We start from the raw sequence: 21767 nt of genomic DNA on the forward strand, positions 1-21767 counted from the left end.
TCTTATGGAGGCTAATCAGTAATTCTCTAGATCCAATTTTCCTTTTTTTTCTTGGAAGTCTGAGCTCTGAAAAATTACAGAAAATTAATTAATGAGAAATAGAAATCACAATCTGAAACAAAATTCTTAAAGAAAAATTGTAACAGTGCAAATGGAATTTATTCATAGGAAACTTGTTGTTAGTCTTAAAAGGTGACATTTTTTAAGTCACAATGTTTGAAAAACCTGAGTTGCTGTCTGTGTCTACATAATGCTAAATATCTGAATTAAAATGGAAAAATATGTATTTCTTAGCTACACAACAACAAACACTTGCAAATATCCATAGCATTGACTGTTCCAGTCAATTGAGGATATGTGAAAAGAGGCAATGTTACATGCACCAATATGCCAACTCTTCAATAACCCAGATTTAATTTCCTCTCAAATTAACATGATATTCATTAATTTGACAGTGTATCTATTGCTACTTCCAATGAAAACACATAGACAAAAGACTCTTGGCTACATTTTAAATGAAAACCTGCAGCATATTAGAATCAATCATTTGTCTAATGTTGGTAAATTCATTGTTTTTCCTTCATTTAAAAAATTTTACTCTACTTATAGCATGGCCTTGCCCTGTGAGTCTGCAGGCACATTGTTAATAAATGCTTTTGCAAATATGATTATGCAAAGAACAAATGAATATTGATTAAACTGAATAATGCATTATTTTCTAGGATAAGTATATTAAATTAACTCTCAGTGAACAAACAGCATGAATTAAACTAGTTAATTTTTTGAAGCTGTAACTAGCTTATTCTGCATTGCTATGAACATTCAGACTGAAGTTTGACACAGCACTTGCATTTGCACTGATTTTTCTTTACTTTTTAATTATGATTTTTAAAATGTCTACAAGTAATATAAATTCCTTAAAGGAAATTAGAAAATGTAGATATAGAAAAAAGAAAACAGAACACCTATAGCCTCATCACTCAACACAACCATTGTTAAAATCTGTGCTTTCTGGTTTCATTGTATATTGCATTGAACTTCAGTCTTTTCAAATGTTTACTTCTTTTCTGCATTATGATACAAACTTTAAAATTTGATATTACTGTTTTTCTCTACCTTTTTATGTTTAGTTAGGTTGCAGATACTTAATACTGAACAAAGTCAATCAATTAGAAATCAATTATTTCATAGCTCCAAATATTGGTTTTTAGGTGTGTCTTGTTTGAAACTATTTATTCCAGAGAATATGAGGAAGTCTCTAGAAGTGTTTGTTTGTAGCAGTAAGAAGTAAGTTAACAAATGGTTGAGGGTGGGGAGGGAATCTGAATTGTCAGATGGTTTGGTTACAGGTAATGGTAAGTATTCTATGACTGCTAACTATTAATATGATGTACCAGGTACATGGCATTCACCTTCAAACAATAATGTGAAGCGGGTAATATCAGCATGTCAATTCTCAAATGGGGAAACTGAGTCTCAGAGGGTTTAAGTGAGTTACCCAAGATCACACAGCTAAGTGGCAATGTCAGGTTTTCAACTCAGGCAGGCTGACTTTTGAGCCTGCATTCAAACCTATCCTATGCAGGTAGAATGATGTGATTCCAGAAGTATTTCCAATGCCTTGGGCATGTTCTGGCCAGGGCCTCCAACCTTTGGACACTAATAAACCCTAAAGCACGGGAGACCACATAAGGGACTTTGAAAGCATTATTGCCTCCAAAATCTACCCCTATTACTCTCCATCAGTTAATTATAAACCAGAATCAAATGTCACATTCTTCCTACACCATAGTCTTGAGAAAAATCCTTTAACTTGTTTCAACTTGAGAAAATGCAAGCTCCTCACTCTATGCCTCCAATTCCTCCCACCCTCCCAATTTCCCCCACCCCAAAACTTACAAACATCACATTTCTCTGCCTCCTGTCAGGCTGATAGAAGTATGGCCCAAGAAAACAAGCCCCACCACTCATCACTGATGGCAGTAGGTGATTCCAGAGCAATTTGGAGCTTCAGGATATAGAACAGACTTAGAGGACTCAGAAGAAAGGTGTGGTCTAAACAGATAGGTTTTTTTTTCCCCCTTATGGAGTGGTGACACATTCTCTTCTCTAACACATATCCTGGGTGACCTACAGTGCCAGGATGGGATATAATCAAGAAAGGATGAATATTTGTCACCCAGGAGAGAAAAATAAGCCACATTTTGTTGATATAAATGATCGTGATTTCAGCGTGGGCTTAGGATGGAGAGTAGGAGGAAGGAAATGGACAAGTTGCTCCTCCTGCCCACCAACCTGACCACAGCACTGCAGACATCCCCCCTGGGATGGTTACAGCAGGAACTGGGCTTTCTGCTCTCCTCTCTTGGCTCTCCCACCCATACCCATGCTGTATCCAGCAGCCAAAGTGCTCTTTCTCAAATGCAAATTTGATCACATCAGTATTCCACTTCAGACCAATCAGTGTCTTCACAGTGCACCTTTACCCTAACCTATGAGGACTTCTCCTCTTTCTCATCCCTCCTACTCCATGGCCTGGCACCTCAGGTCTTTATACATTCTGTCTCCTCTGCCAGACACACTCTTCCCTTCCTTTCTCCCCACCCCACCGGCCCCATGACATTTCTGTCTCAGTTCTCAGTGTAAAGGTCACTACTCCTAGGAAATCTTCCCTGTAGCTGTCCCCGGAAAGTAGCACAGACCTGTGCAAACAATATTAACAGAAATAAGTAAGCTTAGCAAGAAGTGTGTGTGTGTGTGTGTGTGTGTGTGTTTAAAATCTCCACTTTAGGACTCCTTTGGGCAGGAACAAGAGCCGATTTTATTTCACCAGTTGTACTAGGGGAATTTGGTGAAATCTGCAAGTAACTAGTCTATATTTTGATTTCTTCAGGGGTATTTTGGCACCCTTTCAAATTTGTTAGCTATAGGGCCTAAATCAGTACTTTGCAATGTGAGCCTGGGGTCCTCTCCCCTTAGCTTTCTTTTCCAGATTTGATCTTGGGAGCCTCCCATCCTCAAGCCACAGCCCAGTCTCCACTGGTTGGGCTGCACACCTGACCCCTGGGCCCACATCCTCCCTGAGTCTCACAGCTCCAGTGGCCATCACTGTACCTACCGTTCCACTCTTGAGGCATCCTGGGTTTCAGAAATGTCCAAGAACCCTTTCATCTGGCTGACTTCTCCTCACAGCTTGAAGGACACTTCTTCCAGAAAGCCCTCAGAACCTACTTCACCCTCCCCAACTTTCACCCAGACTAGGCGGAGGTTCCTGATCTGTGCCTCCTGAAGCCTATGTCCCTCCCAACAGGAACTGGCACTGTCTCACCACTTGATGATTTCCCAGCCTGAACAGTGAGTTCTTTAAGGGCTACTGTCCTTTTCTCTCCTGCTTCCAGTGCCAGCACAGACCTGACTTGTCAGTAAATAATCATTTGCTGAATGAGTGAATGAATGAATGAATGAATATAAGAATGTATAATCATTGTAGAACATTTTGAAAGTAAGAAGTTCTGAGAATAGTTGTTGGATGAGGGGCTGTACTTGTATTCCCTCAGCACTTAATGTACTTTTCGAATTCTGTTTACTTGTCTAGCTCCTCCAATAAAAGACTCTGAATTCTTTGGTCAGTAATCATATTCGCTTTGTTCTGCATCATTTAGTACTTAATAAATATGAGATGAATGAATGAATGGGGAAGGAAGAGGTCCTCAGGCACTGGTCTTGCAAGATCACACTCAGCAAAGTCCTGCCATTTGTTGGATTTATGTCTTAGACTTCAGGATGAACAGCAAACTGTGCAACCCCAAAGAACTGTTCCTCAGGGCCTCAACTTTCAGCAGCCTGGAGTCTTCAAAATCACCAGGCCACTTGCAGAGGAGAGTGCGTAAGCTCTAAGCCTGCTGCCCTGCGCACGCCCCACTCCAGAGAAGCATTCTCAGGGAAATTGACAGTGAACCAAAAAATCTTAGATCTTAACACAAAGCTGACATTGGGGGTGGGGGTAGGGATGAAGAGGGTTAAGGTTTTTTTTTTTCTTTCACTTTCATTTCGTCATTGAATTCAGTGCCTGTGAAGTCTGCTGACTTTTCACACTTAGAGTTTGACAATCTGTCTTTTATCCAGAAAACAGGTTCAACCCCAGTTCCATGAGGGATTCAAGAAAACTGTATCCTCAGGAGGGACTGTGAAAGAAGCTGGCAGTTTGGCCCAGAGAATAAATAAAAACAAGGAGAAAATGGAGCTTATGTAGTCAGATCGCAAGGACCTTTGTGCTCTCAGAGATGCAAGTTGGGTACAGGACAGCAAAGATGTTAGTGGCACTGGCTTAGAAGTTGTACTGAAGGAGATCCTCACTCTGTTACTTATGGACCGTGTGTCCTTGGGCATACATTTCTCCATGCCTTGGCCACCTTATGTGATGATGATAGCACCTACTTCATAGGGTGGAGTTATACACAAATTCAAATAATGCATGTGTGATAGTTAATTTTAGGTGTCAACTGGATTAAGAGATACCTAGAGAACTGGTAAAGGAATACCTCTGGGTATATCCACTAGGATGTTTCCAGAGGCGATTGGTGTGTGAGTCAGTGGACTGAGTGGGGAAGATCTGCCCCAGTGTGGGTGGACACCATCCAGTTGGCTTGGGGCCCAGGTAGAAGGAAAAAGGAGAGAAAAGGGTTACCTCTTTCCCTCTCCTGGAGTTGGGACACTCTCCTCCTGCTGACCTTGGACATCAGAACTCCAGGCTTCTTGGCCTTTGGACTCCAGGACTTACACCAGCAGTCCCCCAGGTTCTCAGGCCTTTGGCCTTGGACTGAGAATTACACCATCAGCTTCCCTGGCTCTGAGGCTTTCAGACTTGAACTGAGCCATGCAACCTGCATCGCAGGGTTTCCTATCTGTCATGGGACTGTCATGGGACTTTTCAGCTTCCATAATCACGTGAGCCAATTCCCCTAATAAATTCCTTCTCATATATCTATATCTATATCCATACCTGTTTATCCATCTATCCATCCTGTCAGTTCTGTCACTCTAGAGAACCCTGACTAATAGAGATTTTGGTACCAGGAATGGTTCTAGAGGAATAGAATTTTAAGGATGAGTTTCTTTAACTGGTTCTGGAGTTTCTGGAACTGGATTTCTAATCTGATTAGACCTAAAAAAAATCTAAGGATTCTACTTCTAATCAGAAAGCATTGATAGTCCATGGCATGAACTTTTTATACGATACACAAAATATCTGCATTTACTACTCCTAGTCAGCCACTTATAAGAGGTAAGGAATTTGGTGACTGTGTACATGATACCTTTGAAAATTTGTGGAAAGCCAGGGAATATGATGACATTGGTGGATTGCTTCTAAGGTTGCTGAACAAAGTGATGAAAGAAAAGGATGAACTCAAGGATTCAAATTTCTGGTTCCAGCTCTACATAAATAGCCTAAGAGCTTCTAAGGGTGCCCTAAGCCAGAATCTTCTCTCCTATAGCCACAGGACTGAAATTGCTGAAAATAAAATCCAGGCCCTCATCACACAACTGGCTGAATTAGCAACAAATGTTAAACTCTCAGCCTGGCAGGGTGTTTACTGTTAAAGGGAGGGTATTGTTTAGGAAAGAATGGGATACTATAAATTGGGATGGGAATGTGTAGGAAGACTCTTATAAATCCTGTTTATCTGTCTATTTATCCATCCATCCTACTGTTTCTGCCTTTCTGGAGAATTCTCACTAATACAGCATGCTAACAAATTAGCATACAGTCTAAGTGCTCAATAAAGGTAGCTGTTATTATCCTCTAATGAAAACTCTTATGTTACAGTGAGGCAAAATTTGTGTAATGGTACTCTGTGGCTTAGAGAGATTGACAAGATCTCTGAGAATAAGTTTAAATTTTCAACTGCTGTTGTCCCAACGTTCTGCTGAAGGAAGAAGTATCCGATTGTATAGGAGATTGGGGAATAACAGGGAAGAAAGATGTGCAAAGTCTTACAGAAACATAGGAATCCATAGGTCTGTACTTACATAAATAAATAAATGGGGAGAAGGAAAAGCTTTTTCTTACATAAAAAAATCAACTAATAAATGTTTAAGGGACGATTGAATTAGAAAATCACCATTTGGCAACCATCGTAGTAATAATTAATTCAGCCAAGAAACATCAATGGATGCTAAAATTAGTGGGTGAAAGTTTGATGAGAAATGGAATATTGACATAGTCTTGGGGTACCTCCCCACAGAATACTTATTAATTACAAAGGGAATAACTTTACAGTGGATAAGCCTGGCAGATACTGCCACCTTAATGAAGTGATCAAAGTGAACATCATTAGTAATGGGACAAATTGAAATCATGTGCCACCTGATAGGATGCAATGAGAACACAGCATCACTTCTGTGCTTTTCCTGTAAAAGATGCATAACTTGAACCTAATCATGAGGAAACATCAGACAAACCTGAATTAAGGGACATTCTACAAAAGAAATGGCCTGTTACTCTTCAAAAGTGTCAAGGTTGTGTAAAACAAGGAAAGACTGAGGAACTGTTTCAGATTGAAGGAGACTAAAAAGACAGGAAAATGAAATGCTACCCTGTGATCCTGGATTGGATCCTTTTGCTATAAAGGACATTATTGGGACATTTGGAGAAACTGGATTGGAGTGTGAGGATTAGATGGTAGTGATGTATCAGTATTAACATACTGGTTTTAATGGTGGTACTGTGGTTATGTAGGAGAATATCCTTCTTTGCAGGAAATATACGCCAAAGCATTCAGGGGTGATGGGGCATCAGGTTGGCAACTTACTATCAAACAATTTAGGGGGAAAAAACCACATTGACAGTATTCTTACAACTTTTCTATGAGTTTGAAATTTTTTGAAATATGTGATTTTACATTTCAAATAATCTTATTGAAACATAGGCTGCATTTACAATTAATTGCCTGAGGGGTGGAGTTATAGATATTGAATCTATGTGTTGGAAAGAGAGGGACGAGCATGTTCTAGGAATGAGGAAATGTGCACCCAAACGCAAACACTGAAATAGCCAACTACTTACATAAGGCCCACATCCATCTCAGGAGGTAGGAGAGAACTGGGGCAGGAAAAGGGGCTGAGGCATTATTCTTCCCGTTGTATAGCTAACTGAAATAAGGTTACACAGAATAAAAAAAATGATGCTAGAGCTAGAGGGAAACTCCCTACTCTTTTACAGATGAGGAAACTCATCCCAGAGCTCATAGGACTTGCCAGCTTCTCACAGTCAGAGCTGAACAGAAATCCCAAGACCAACACCACACTACTCACATCAAACCACATCTCATTAAAAATGCGTGTGTATCTGTGTGTGTGAATTAAATACATGTGTGTATGTGTTTATTTGCTCATAAAATCATTCTTTTTTAGAACATTTATAGATAGCAGTAGTTGGAATAAATAGAATAATCTAGAGCAAAAACACAAAAGCAGGGACTTTGCTCACATTTACTCCCTGCTGTGTCTCCAGGGCTAGAAGAGTAGGTAGCACAGGCACTTCATGAAGGGTTGTCAAATGACTGAATGTTGTTCTAAACTTTAAGAAAAAAAATTCAATACTCAGGGAAATTATTTGCCTTTTCCCTCCAAAATACCTCAATGTGTTTTTCCCCTCCAGGAGACCATACTTGTAACCCTAGCAAGCCGAGCCATGGGAACCACCTCCTGGGAAACTGCAAAAGGCTCTGCATAGATGACAGGTGGTTCTGCCCAAAGGGCTCCATCACAGTTGGTTCTTGAGACTTCCTTTTAATATTTGTCTTAGCTCTTTAAATGGAGCTGGCTTTCCCACACATGCAGCATCCTGTGGTGGGTAAGTGCATGGTAACTAAGGCCAAATTACCCTTGTTTGTTTGAATCATGGCTCTAACATATGCTATGTTAAGTCACATCACATTGAAAATGTGTATAATCTTGGGAAAGCTATTTAACCTCTCTGACTCTGTTTCCTCATCTGTAAAACAGATATAATAAAAGTGCCCACATCATAGGGTTGCTGTGAGGACTTAGCGCATCTATATATACATATATATACACACACACATAGTTTCCTATTTACAATGGTTTGACTTAGTTTTTCATCTTTACAGTAATATGAAAGCAATGTGCATTGAGTAGAAACTGTACTTGAGTACTCATGTAGCCATGCTGCTTTGCACTTTCAGTACAGTGTTCACAAAATTCCATGAGATAGTCAACACTGTATTATAAAATAGGCTTTGTGTTTGGTGATTTTCTCAGCTGTAGGCTAATGTAAGTGTTCTGAGCAGGTTTAAGGTAGACTAGGCTAAGCTATGATGTTCAGTAGGCTAGGTGTATTAAGGGCATTTTTGACTTAGGATATTTTCGACTTACGATGGATTTATCTATATGTAACCCTGTTGCAAGTTGAGGAGCATTTGTAGCAAGCACTGTAGAAATGTTTGCAATTATTCCCAGACCACTGGGAGCTTGTTAAAGCCCAGCCTTGGGCAAAATTTCCCTCAGGGTATTTTCCCAGACTGCCCTCTGACACATCCACCATGAATTTGTCCTGCCCACCTGACTTTTCAGGGGTAGTCTCAAAGGAAGGGACATTTGAACTGGGACCTGAAAGATGAGTAAACGTTTACTAGATGGAAAAATAAGAAATTGGAACATTTCTCAAAGGATGACCAAGGAGCCAGGTCCTCACAGTCAACCTCTCCCCCGACCCCTGAGGGACTACTGCTGGGCAGAAATTCATTTACCAAGAATGGATTGTGCTGTCATCATTTCTATTTACTAGGTTCTCTGGCACACTCTGTGGTTGTTAGTTTGATGTAACTTAAAGTGGCATCTTGAAAAAATCTTTAGAAGCAAAAATAATGAAGTGACCCACAGAGACAGCATAGTGCAGTAATCATGAGCATGAAGTGCCTGGGTACAAATCACAGCTCCACCATTTCTAGCTGTGTAACCTTGGGCAAGTTCATTAACTTCTCTGTGCCTCTGTTTCTTCATCTCTAAAATGGGGATAATGATAATGGTACCTGCATCATGGAGTTGTTAGGAAAAGTAAATGAGTTAATACTTTGTAAAGTGCTTAGAGCAGTGACTGGTACAAAATATGTGCTATATAAGAGTCTGGTAAGTAATAAATAAATGATAACAATACTCAGTATTGAAACAGAGAAATGGAAGAAACTGCCCATTTGAACAAACATAACAGTGATAAATTAGTAATACCCTATAAATGAAACCTCAGATGTCTTTACTGTCTTTTTCTCTTACAGTGTATAATCGGACCTCTCACTACCATGACAGAGATTATTTTAAGTAAAATTTTAGTTATGTACTAGGGATCTAAAAAGGTTAAATCAGAGGGGAGAACATGTCTTTTTTTGCTGCTATTATTGCTTACAAATGTGAAGACTCATCTGTGCAAATAAGTTTTGGTGACTAATCAACTTATTTTTACCTCTTTGTAAGAAGCATTTTAGAAACCCTTTCACTCAGTTAGAGAAAAGCATTTTTTAAACCATGAAAAGATCAAAAGGAAAGGAAAGGAAAAATAAATAAAAGTATGAAATATAATTTTTTAACCACCGTCAAGAACTTTAGGAGGAAAAAATATTTCCCAGTAATTGTCATGGCATGAATAAACATCTGTTTCATTTGCTTATATACTCCTAAGATAACCCAACTGGGTTGAGACACTGAATTCCAGCACATTCATAGTTGTGGGTTGGGCCTTCTGAAGCCACTGGACAAGGCCCCGAGTTTTGATTTTGCCCTCCCAAATTGAGTCAGATTGGAGGTCACCGTCTGAAGCGCAGTGGGAAGGGTTAGGGTGGATGAGCTGACTGGCAGCTTCTGCACAGCTTTTCTGGAACACTTGGTTGCTTGAGGAATTACATGCTGAGTAATTGACTGGGGCAATTAGGCAGACTCGGAAAGTCAAGCTTTGAAGGCACATGCCAAAGTGCACCCCAAAATGGGTAAGCTCCCTTGTAGCCCTTTGCAGATGTCACTCAAATACAAAGATCTTGGGAGAGTTTTCTTTCCAAAGCTGGCAGAGATATCACTAGCATCAAGTGTTCTGCCCATATAAATGATAAAGTATCAGTTAATGTCAGTCCTTTGCTAAGAGCAACAGCTGGGCACTTTGTGCTGGCAGAGGGGGGTGAATTGTATAATCGAGCAAAGCTTAACTCTCATGAACATGGCAATCTGTAGCTCTCAACACATTTTCTTGTAAGGATGTATTTATGCTGCACTGGGATACCCAATCCCCCCAACAACTACACACCCCTATACAGAATCCACATACCTTTACCATGCAAAGTTTGTGGAGCCAACTTTCTACTTTATAGTAACATCGATCTAGCTAGTTATTGTGCCAACAATAAGGGTTGTGTTGCAGGAACCAAGTTCATCAAACTACAAAGAAAGAAAGATGGTAGTGCCAATGGATCTTGATTCTTTAGTGCCTGTCATGCCTACTTTTTAGGGTGCAAGCATTCTACAGGATAATGCATGAGGAGGCATTCATTGATATCCAAGTATGAAGGGTTATGATTGTTATTACTTGGGTTCTCAGCAAGAACCAACCCAATAAAGATTCATATCTCCAAATGTTTAAGTAGTGTCACTTCAAATAGTCCTGAGGCTATAGTAAGTCTGTGTAATCTCAATAGCTCTAAATAATATTTATTATAGCTATCTGAAAATCAGCTTGGGGTAACAAATAGTGCTTTCTTTTCTTCCCTTCACCATCACACTTCTTAGAAGAGTTGTCTATATTTCCTGCCTGCCTTTCTTTATACTTACTTCTTAATCCCTTGTAATTTGGTTCCTGCCCTAACCATTCTAATCAAAGGGCAGTGTGTTAGTTATCTGTTGCTGCCTAACAAATTGCCCTGAAACTTAGTGACTTCAGGCAGCATGCGTTCATTATCTCACAGTTCTGTGGGTCAGGAAACTGGGTGTGGCATAACTGGATCCTCTGGCTAAGGGTCTCCTGCAGGTTGCAATTCAGATACCCATTGGCACTGTAGTCTTTTCAAAGCTTGAGTGAGGAAGGATTCATTTCCAAGCTCAGTCATGTGATCATTGGCTGGATTCAGTTCTTTATCTGCAGTTGGACTGAAGCCCTCAGTTTCTTGCTGGTTGTTGGCCAGAGGTCACCCCCAGTTTCTTGTCATGTGGGCTTCTCCACAGGGTGGCTTATTATTTTTTTTTCTTTTTTAGAAGAGCCCAAGAAGATTTATTAGTAACATGCTTGCACAGGATGGCTTATAACATGATAGGTGGATTTATCAGAGCAAGCAAGCAAGAAGACAAGAGAGAGAGAATGTGAGTAGGATGGAAGTCACAGTCTTTCTAAACTTAATCTTAGAAGTGATATCCCATCACTTGTGCTGTATTCTATTGATTAGAAGATATTCTATTTGTTAGAAGCTAGTCAGTAGGTCCAGCCCACACTAAAGGGGAGGGGGTGATGAAACGGTATGATACCTGGAGGCGGGGATCACTGGGGACCATCTTAGAAGTCTGTTTACCACATGTAGGTCACTTAAGTCTTCATTGCCAAGTCCAATGAACTTTTGATATGGTTCACCTTTCTGGAGCCTCTCATCTATGCAGTGTCCCCAGCTTAAATTATTCTTTTCACCACAACTGTGCATCACTTTACTTTCTCACCTCTCTATCTCTCCTTTTTTATTTCCATCTCTGTTCTTCTTTTTCCTTCTGCCTACTAAATCTGTGGCCTAACTCATAGTAGGCACACTAATAAAAAGTTGGGGACTGACTGGATAAATACAAGTGGCTGTCAAGGATAAGTCCTTGACTCTCATGACTTTGTCTCCCCTTTCTACTGTTTTTGCCATCTTATCTCCTGCATTTATAACATCCCTTCAGTTATCATTTCTATGGAGTTACATTGGAAATCTTCATCTGCAAGTTTGGTGCCTCTTCTGAGACCCACTTCTGTCTTTCTAATTGCCTGTGAGACATTTAAAAGGATCATATCCTGGGACCTCAAAATCAGCAGATCTTTCCCCAATCCTTCCCCCACCATCAACAAACCCTGCTGCTCCCCTATTCCCAATTTTTGACATTACTATTTCCCTAATCATCTAGGCCTAAAACCTCAGCATTATGTTGGATTTCTTTTTTACTTTTACCTGTCACATCTAATTAAATACTAAAGCGTATCTATTCTAATCCTGCATCATTTGTCCTCTCCTCTCTGTTCCCATTGACTACCATAAAGGCCTCATAATTGGACTCCCTGCCTCTGGTCTCTATCCTCTCTCATCTATCCTACAAATTCCTTTCAAATAAAATTTCCTGAAGCATGTCTTTGGTCATTCCACTCCTTATTCAAACATCAGCAATTACCCATTGATTGCAGAATAAAGTTCAACTTCCTTAGCCTGCCATTCAAAGCTTTCCACAATCTGGTTCCATCATTGGCCCCTACTCATTTCACGTACTGTGTACTCCAATCATCTAGAATCTCTGTGTGCTCGTCATACAGCTCTCATTATTTCCCTCCTTGTGCCTTTGTTTTTGCTCTTTTTCACTTCAGCCTGGAATTCTCTGTACCTCCTCTTTACCTCAGTTTTACATAGTCAACTCCTACCAATCCTCCATGGCCTGGCTCAAATTACATTTACTACACAGAGATTTCCCTGAGTGTCCACCTTTCCCAAAATCTGACTTGGAGGTGATAGTTCAGTGGGAACTCCCAGAATCCTTTACTTTTCTATCGTATGGCACTTTACCTAGGTATTTTCTCTTTCCTACTAGACCAGGTGCTTCTTGATGGCAAGGTATGTACTCCCTATGACACCTTTCACATCCATATCATCAATACATTGAAAATCTTGTTATAATACTCCCCATTAAATATGTATGCCCATTTGCCTCATGGTCACAGAAATAGGAGGGCATATTCAGTTAATGCAGTGTTATTACTTAAAGGTTAATATTAGGTTTGGATGACACTTTATAGCTCATTATTTCCTTTTACATTCTCCTTGATTATGTCTGAATATTTCTCCAAAAGATAAGTAATAAATGTTGTGACCCTAAGAAATGATGTCCACATTTTCCTCTTGGAAATACTAATAGATCTATGAGTCACAACTTTTCATGGGAAGACAATGGTAGTATTTACTTCTACAGTCAGCAGACATCTACAATAGATGAGAGAGGAATAGAAACTAATTCCTCCCTGGAAAGGCCTTTCAATGGAGGGTGGGGGTAAAGGAGAGGTATAAGACAAGGAGACAAGTAACAATAGGCTGAAGTTCTCCCCTGCAGTGTCCAAACAGCACAGCATCAATTAAGGTAGCTAACTCATTTGCTACAGTGTGGGAGAATCAGTCAGTTTACAATGAATGGATAAAGAAAATGTGGTATATACATGCAATGGAATATTATTCAGCCTTAAAAAGAAAGATATTCTACCATTTGGACAATGTGGATGGACCTGGAAGACATTATGCTAAGTGAAATAAGTCAGTCACAAAAGGACAAATACTGCCTGATTCCTCTTCTGAGAGGCATCCAAAATGGTCAAAGATATAGAAGTAGACGTCAGAATGGTGATTACCGGAGGATAAAGGGTAGGGGACATGGGAAGTTGCTGTTCAATGGGTGTAAAGTAACTTCCAGAGATCTCCTGTACAACATATTGTCTATAGTTAACAATAAGGTGTTATGCACTTAAAATTTTGTTAAGAGGATAGATCTCAGGTTAAGTGTTCTTATCTTTCTCTCTCTCTGTCTCTCTCTCTTTCTCTCTCTCTCTCTCTCTCTCTCACACACACACACACCCCCCAACAAAAACCCAAAGAGACACATGAAAACTTTTGGAGGAAATGCATTTGGTTTTTTTCACCTGGATCATGGTGATGATAAGACGAATGTATACATACGTCAAAACTCACCAAATTTTATACATTAATTATGTTCAGTTTTTTGTATACAAATTGTACTTCAATAATGCTTGAGCAAAAAGAATCTGTCAGTTATAGAGGTGTGTGAATGGACTCCTGTGGCTCACTAATTTACCTTAGAGCAATGATTCTCAGCCTGATATTCAGACTACCAGCATCAGCATGACCTGTGAGCTTAGGAGTAATGCTAATTCCTAGGCCCCATCCCACCCCCAGACCTATGGAATGGGAAACTCTATTGGTGGAACCATCAATCTGTGTCTTAACAAGCTCCTGCAGGTGGTTCTGATGCACACTACAGTTTCAGAAGCACAGACTTCGAACATTATTCAATCTCTCCAAGTTCTCCCAGTTCAACTTGGCTCTTCTTTGAAGAGATCCCATTGCTCTTCAAACTGAGATTTGTATTTTCCTGGGGGTACATGAAAACTTTCCAAGGAGTTTTAAGAGAATCAAGTTGCAGATCTTCAACTTTAATATGTACTTTTTCCTGAAACTTATCTGCTTAAGAAAGTATCCATGGTGGAGGCAGCAAGTCAGTTTTACTTTTCTACCTCTCCTTTCACCACCAATCTCCTTGCACTTTACAAGAGCAAGGCTAACTCGAACCAACCCTGATTCTACCTATGGTTCATTACCCTAGGAATGTAAGCACCTCCGGGAAACAAACAAAGAGGCAATTTGAAATACTGTGCTAGTTTTTTGAAAGTGGACTTTAAAAAAGTCTCTAATCAAGACTGGGTAACATATCTCTTTGTAAGTACGTGGTTTCCAATTCTTTGCTTTCAACAAAATTGAAGAAGGGCCCAGCTGTATTTATTGTCAGCTGATTGGCCATTAAAAGTATTTTTTGATGGAACTCTTGTGCACTGCCAGTGGGGATATAAAATTGTGCAGCCACTGTGGAAGACAATATGTCAATTTCTCAAAAAATAAAACATAGAATTACTATACGACCCATCAATTCCAAATCTGGGTATAGAGCCAAAAGAATTTAAAACAGGATCTCCAAGAGATATTTGTACACCCATGTTCACAGGACCATTATTCATAATAGAGAAAAGATGGAAGCAACCCAAGTATCCATCTAGGAGAGAGGATGGACTGATGATGCATGTGTTTATTCTGAGATATGTCTTCCAATTAATATCACTAATAAATGATGAATGAATGGAGAAACAAAATGTAGTATAAGCATACAACGGAATACTATTCGACCATAAAAAGGAAGGAAATTCTGACCCATGGATAAACCTTGAAGACATTATTCAAAGTAAAATAAACCAGTCGCAAAAGAACAAATACTGTATGTTTTACTTATGTGAGGTACCTAGAGTAAACAAAGTCATGGAGAGAAAATAGAATGATAGTTTCAAGGGGCTGGGAGGAGAATGAGGAGTTAATGTTTAGTCAGTATGAAATTTCATTTTGGGAAAATGAAAAATTTCTGGAGATGGATGGTGGTGATTATTGCACAACAATGTAAATGTACATAATGCCACAAATTATATACTTAAGTGTTTAAAATGATAAATTTTGTGATGTATATTTTACCATAGTAAAAATATGTATTTCTCAATGATAATTATGTGATTTTGGGAGTAACATGAAGAGTTTTTAAAAAGCATGTGACATTGCTCTAACAAAACTCTACTCCTCCTTCCAGCCCAGTATACTTATATATATGAATGAGGTTTCTTTTCACTTGCATCCCTGAAAATGAAAAACAGAAATAAAATCAATGTTGAATCCTATCTCATTCTAGCAGTAAGTAAGTTACCTCAAATACATAGACTAGTTGAACAGAAAAGCCTAGTCAATTTCACTGGCATGTTTTCCCAACAAAAAATTTACTTTTAAAATTTAACAGTTATTTATTGGACTTTGTAATATATTTGTTTTCATCAATTGTGTACTACTATTAATTTTGATAATAAATCAATCCAGAAGAAATTTTGAGACCAACGATTATATGGATATACACATTTAAAATTTTTAAATTTTGATTTCTATACATATTTTTGTTGCATGTATCATAGGTGATCAATAAGAATTTCAAGTGTAAACATACATTAGAGTAAAATTCTATAGGAGAAGTGGAATGTGACTTTAAGGAGAAAAAGGAACAGTGTAATATTTTTAGCTGTTAAGAAAAAGCTTGCATATATATTTTTGGATTCCATTGGATATGGAAAACTTTTATTTAAAAATCACAATATTTACCATATGCTGAAAATTAAATCTTTTGAAACTCTTTAAACTTATGAAGAAAAAAATTTAAAAATCAATTAAATATGTGTGAGGGCTATATACTCTCTGAAAATTACTTTAGAGGAGTACATGAGCAAAAAATTTTGGACATGCCTGCTGTGGGTCCTTTCTTGCCAATTTTTCCTCAGATATACTGCTTACTCCCAATCCAAATTTGATTTATTTTTCTCAGCTTCCTCTATCCATAGAGAAAATGGGTACCAGGCACACCTCTTGATTTCAGATTGAAACTGTTTTCAGAAACACTCAGTGAAACTCCTGGATTCTGGTAGAAGTGGTTCTCAAGATTTTGTCTCCTGGGGGCATTTGGCAATATCTGGAGACAGTTTTAGCTGTCACAGTGAGAGGGGGCTGCTACTATCATCTACTGGATAGAGGCCAGGGATCCTTTAAATTTTTTTCAATTTACATGACAGCCTTCCACAACAAAAAATTATCTGGCTCAAAATATCAATGGTGCTGAAGTTGAATAAACCTGTAATGAATGGGCAAATGAATGAATATATTAATGACAAAGTGAATGAATGAACAAATGAAGCAATGAATAAATGCTAGCTAGCTCAGGTAAAGTCTTTTTTTTTGAGACAGAGTCTAGCTCTATTGCCTAGGTTATAGTGCATAGCTCACTGCAACCTCAAACTCCTGTGCTCAAGCAATCCTCCTGCCTCAGCCTCCCAAGTACCTGGGACTACAGGCGTGCACCACTACACCCAGCTAATTTTTCTATTTTTTATAGGGAAGGGATCTCACTCTTTCTCAGACTGATCTTGAACTCCTAGTCTCAAGGAGTCCTCCCTCCTAAGCCTCCCAGAGTGCTAGGATTACAGGTCTGCACCACTACATCCAGCATCAGGTAAAGTCTTGAACCTTTACTGTGTGCCAGGTACTATGCTAGACTCTCAGAATATAATGGTGAACATGACAGATCCACAGGTGGCTTTAATGGAGCTTAGAGTTTAGAAAGCCAGCCCAACACAATGTCTTTTTTAGGCTCAGAGCACCTTGCTCAAGTCACAATGGCTGTCCCTCTATCCAGACCTACATTCATTCATCTTGTCTTTGGAGTGCTCTAAAAACTCTGAAATTTCTAATTTGTTGGGTTAGGGGCTTCCATGTCCTATGTTGGGTCACCCTTCCTCAGGTAATCACCTTAAGGTTCTCATCTCCATAACACTTCCTTTTCTGTCAAATATCATCATGGCTCAACAGCATGACTCTTGAGCAGTTACATTCTCATGCCTCTGGTTCCCATCAGCCAGCTGAGAGCTAAGATCCACTGCTATCATCCCAGGGAAGGGCTCTTTTCTCCAAACATCTCTTAAGAAGTAATGTGCACAGTACACAACCTCATCTACATACTTGATCCCTGGGTTTTTCATCTATGTTCAAACCAGTGGCACCTGAACATGTCCTTTCTTCCAAATAGTTGGCAAATAAAGTTAGCTGCTTAAACAATGATAACTAAAAAACAGTCACTTCACAAAGGGCCCTAAGAGTCTGATGTTTCCTTTCAGCCCCCTCTCCCATCCGAGTTCTTAGGGGCTGAAGATTCTATAGGAAGATATCCATGTCAAGGAACCTACAGATCCAAATATTCAGTGATGCTACCTTTTTGCAACATCTACAAATAACAATAGCTAACATTTATTGAGTGCTTGTTATGTGTCAGTTGCTGTGCTAAGCTGTTTCCAAAAACCAGCCTATTGTGAGTGCCATGTAAGAGTGATAGTCACAGGCCAATAAGCTTCTCTTTCTACGGGCTATACAAGTTCTGATGATCTTGGACTTTAGGATTTCAAGTATACCCATAAAACAAAAAGCTGTTAATTCCTCTCTTCTAAGAAATGTTCCTGACTCTTTGATGTAATACATATTTAATATGCAAGTTTAGGGTGCCTGTCTACACATGCACTCTTTCTCTGTGAACTGATTCCCACCTACAGTCCCTAGTGAAGAGATGAGCCTAAGCTGCTCAAGTGAACCCACCCATCCTGCCCTCAGCTGATTTAACCCACCCAACTCAAGCTGGAACAATCCAATCCTATTCCTAGGAATATGGAATTGAGGCTCTGAGAAACTGTGCCATTTAGCTGTGGGAAACAGCCATTTGAGGATGGTCATGACATTCCATGAGCAAGGGGTTCAGTGAATTGAGAAAGCATATCTGCAGTGAGAGAGAAGAATAGATCAAAGATGCCATGGGAGAAAGACAGTGTGACCCCATGTAGTGTCAATTCTTGATGGCTTTCCAGCTCCTACAAGGCCTGGCTTACTTTGTGTACTGATCTTGGATTCTGTGACAATCATCTGTGTCATTTATTTTCAATAAACTCTCCTTTATTTGAGCTGGGTTGGATGAATGCCTGTTCTTTGCAATCAGTGACTCATGACAAAAATAAGATCTTTATTGAGAAGCTACTAGGCAATAAATACCTGACTAACTCTGGAGTATCCTGGTCCATTGTGATTTACTCTCTGAAAACTTATGATGCTTATGGTTTGTATCCCCTAATCTAGTAATCAATTATCTACTGTTTTCATTCATTCACCTAGCCGTTGAACATTTATTGGGTGCCTGCTATGTGCCCAATGCTCAGAGAATCACATAGGGACAAAATATGACTTCTGCTTTCAACAAACTTATAAACCCATTATGAAATTTAAAGAAAGAAGCCAAAAATTGATAGTGTAATTAAATGCAAATAAAATATGAGATTTCATGGGAACGACACCAATTGGACATCAGACTGAGGTGGGGGGTGGGGGAGGGGATGGGGGTATGCCTACACAATGAGTGCATTGCGCACCGTTTGGGGAGTGGTAACACTTGAAGGTGCTGACTCGGGAAAGGGGGGGTGGGGAAAAAAATATGAAACTGTTGTTTTTAACTTGCACTGTTCACTTAATAATTTATCATGAATATTTCCCATATTATTTCATATCATTGTACAAGAAATAATGTATACATTATGAGGACATACTGTATCTAAAAAAAAAAAGAAAAAAAGAAAAATTAAAAAAATATATGAGATTTCAGAGGAAAGAGCAATTAATTTTCATTGTAAAGACTGGGGAAGGTTTCAGAAGGAGTGTCATCTGAGCTAAAATTTGAAGGATAAGTAGAATTTTGGCAAGCAAAGAAAGTGGGAAGGAAGAGATTAGTTAGGTATTGCCACAGCCGTGCTTTGTAACAAACCACCACAAAATGAAGTGACTTTAAACAGCAATAATTTATTCTTATTCACACAACCACAGGTTGTCTGGGGATCCACTAATCTAGGTTGAGCTCTGCTAGGCTTGGCTCTAATTTTACAAGGTTTGTGTCTGAGTGTGTATATGTGTGTGTAATCCAGCCAACTTTTCTCATATTCTAAGAAGACTTATTTTGCGGTGGAAGAACAGATGCCCAAAGAAAGCTCTTCTCATGGCCATGGCAGAAGTGCAAAAGAGCACGTTCAATTATTAAAGCACATTCAAGCCCCTGCTTGCATCACATCTGCTAACATCCTATTGGTCAAACAGAGTCACGTAGTTGAAAGATGGAGAAGTATATTCTGCCTCTAGTGGAACAGCAAAGTCACATGGCAAAGTGTCTAGACATAGAGAAGGTGAATAATTTGGAAGAATCCACCACAGAAATTCAGGCAGAGAGATCAAAGGCATGGTCAGAGGTATAAAAGTACATGGATTGTTTAGAGGGAGGTAATAGAGCTAAAAAGTTAATTTCATTTAATTTTTAAAAATGCTCTGGCAAAATCGTAGCCAGCCTTGAATGTTACGCTAAGGAACATGGAATTTATTCTACAGTTCCAGGGAGCCACTGGGTTTCACATGATTATATCTGGGTTTTAGAAATATTAAAAGTAAGGAGACAATTTAGGAGGCCAGTATAATAGTCTAAAAATGGATGAAAGTGGGGTGGATATGACAGATGTTGGAGAGGTTTTAAGAAATGTCCTCAAATTATTTGATATTCCTCCCTTCAAGAGGTGGAGCTTAGTTCTCTCCTTGAGTGTGGACTATAACAAATACCTACAAATGTGGAAGTGACTTTGCAACTGGGTGATGGGTACAGTCTGGAAAAGTTTTGATGTGCATGCTGGAAAAATCCTAGACTGCCTTTAAGGGACTATTGATAGAAATATGGATGTTAAAGCTGATGATTCTGGTGAGGTCTCAGGTAGAAATGAAAAATCTGCTATTGGAACTGGGGGAAAGGAGATACTTGTTATAAAGTGGCACAGAACTTGGCTGAATTCTATTCTAGTGTCTTGTGGAAACTAGAACTTGCAAGTGATGAAATTGGATATTTAGCTGAGGAGAGTTCTAAGCAATGTGTGAAAGGTTTGGTTTGGCTTCTCCTTATTGCTTATAATAGATAAAGATAAATTGATGGAAATTTTAAGCAAAAAGGAACCAGAATGTAAAGATTTGGAAATTCTCAGTCTATATGTATTACAAACAATGAGAAAACTCATTCTGCAGGGAACACCGAAGGTGTGGGATTGTTGGATCAAATGGTAGGTCTACTTTTAGTTCTTTGAGGAATCTCCATACTACTTTACAATAGGTTGTACCAGTTTGCAGTCCCACCAACAGTGTATAAGTGTTCCTTTCTCTCCACATCCATGCCAGCAAAGTAAAATATAAAAATAAAACTGTGAAATTTCAAGGTGATGTTGGCTTTGTAGAATGAGCTGGAGAGTATTTCTACCTTCTCTATGTTATGTAGTAATTTCTGCAGTATAGGTACCAGTTCTTCTTTGTAGATCTGATAAAATCCAGCTGTGAAACCATTTGGTCTAGGACTTATTTTTGTTAGGAGAATTTTTATTGCTGAATCAAATTCATTGCTTGATATTGGTCTGTTCAGGAGTTCTATTTCTTCCTGATTGAGCCTACAGAGGTTGTGTGTTTCCAAGAATTTGTCCACTTCCTCAATGTTTTCAAGTATATGTGCATGGAGATTTTTACAGTATTCAGAGATGACATTTTGTATTTCCATGGTATCAGTCACAATATCTCTTTTTTCATTTCTGATTGAACTTATTAGGGTCCTTTCTTTTCTGTTTCTGGTTAATCTAGCAAGAGGCTTGTCAATTTTGTTCATCTTTTCAAAGAACCAACTTTTTGTTTCATTAATCTTCTGTATGATTATTCTGTTATCAATTTCATTTAGTTCTGCTCTGATCTTGGTTATTTCTTTTCCTCTTCTGGGTTTGGGATTGGTTTACTCTTCCTTTTCCAATTCCTTGAGATGCTCTGTTAGATTGTTGAATTGTGACCTTTCTGTCTTTTGGATGTAGACATTTATGGCTATGAATTTTCCTCTTATGACTACTTTTGCTGAATCCAACAGATATTGATAACTTGTATCCCCTTTGTCATTTAGTTTGAAGAATCTTTTTTTTTTATTTCAGCATATTATGGGGGTACAAAAGTTTAGGTTATGTATATTGCCCCTGCCCACTCTCCCCCCCCCAGTCAGAGCTTCAAGCGTGTCCATCCCCCAGACAGTGCACA

Source organism: Eulemur rufifrons, chromosome 30, assembly GCF_041146395.1.
Source record: "Eulemur rufifrons isolate Redbay chromosome 30, OSU_ERuf_1, whole genome shotgun sequence".
In the NCBI taxonomy this organism is placed as follows: domain Eukaryota; kingdom Metazoa; phylum Chordata; class Mammalia; order Primates; family Lemuridae; genus Eulemur; species Eulemur rufifrons.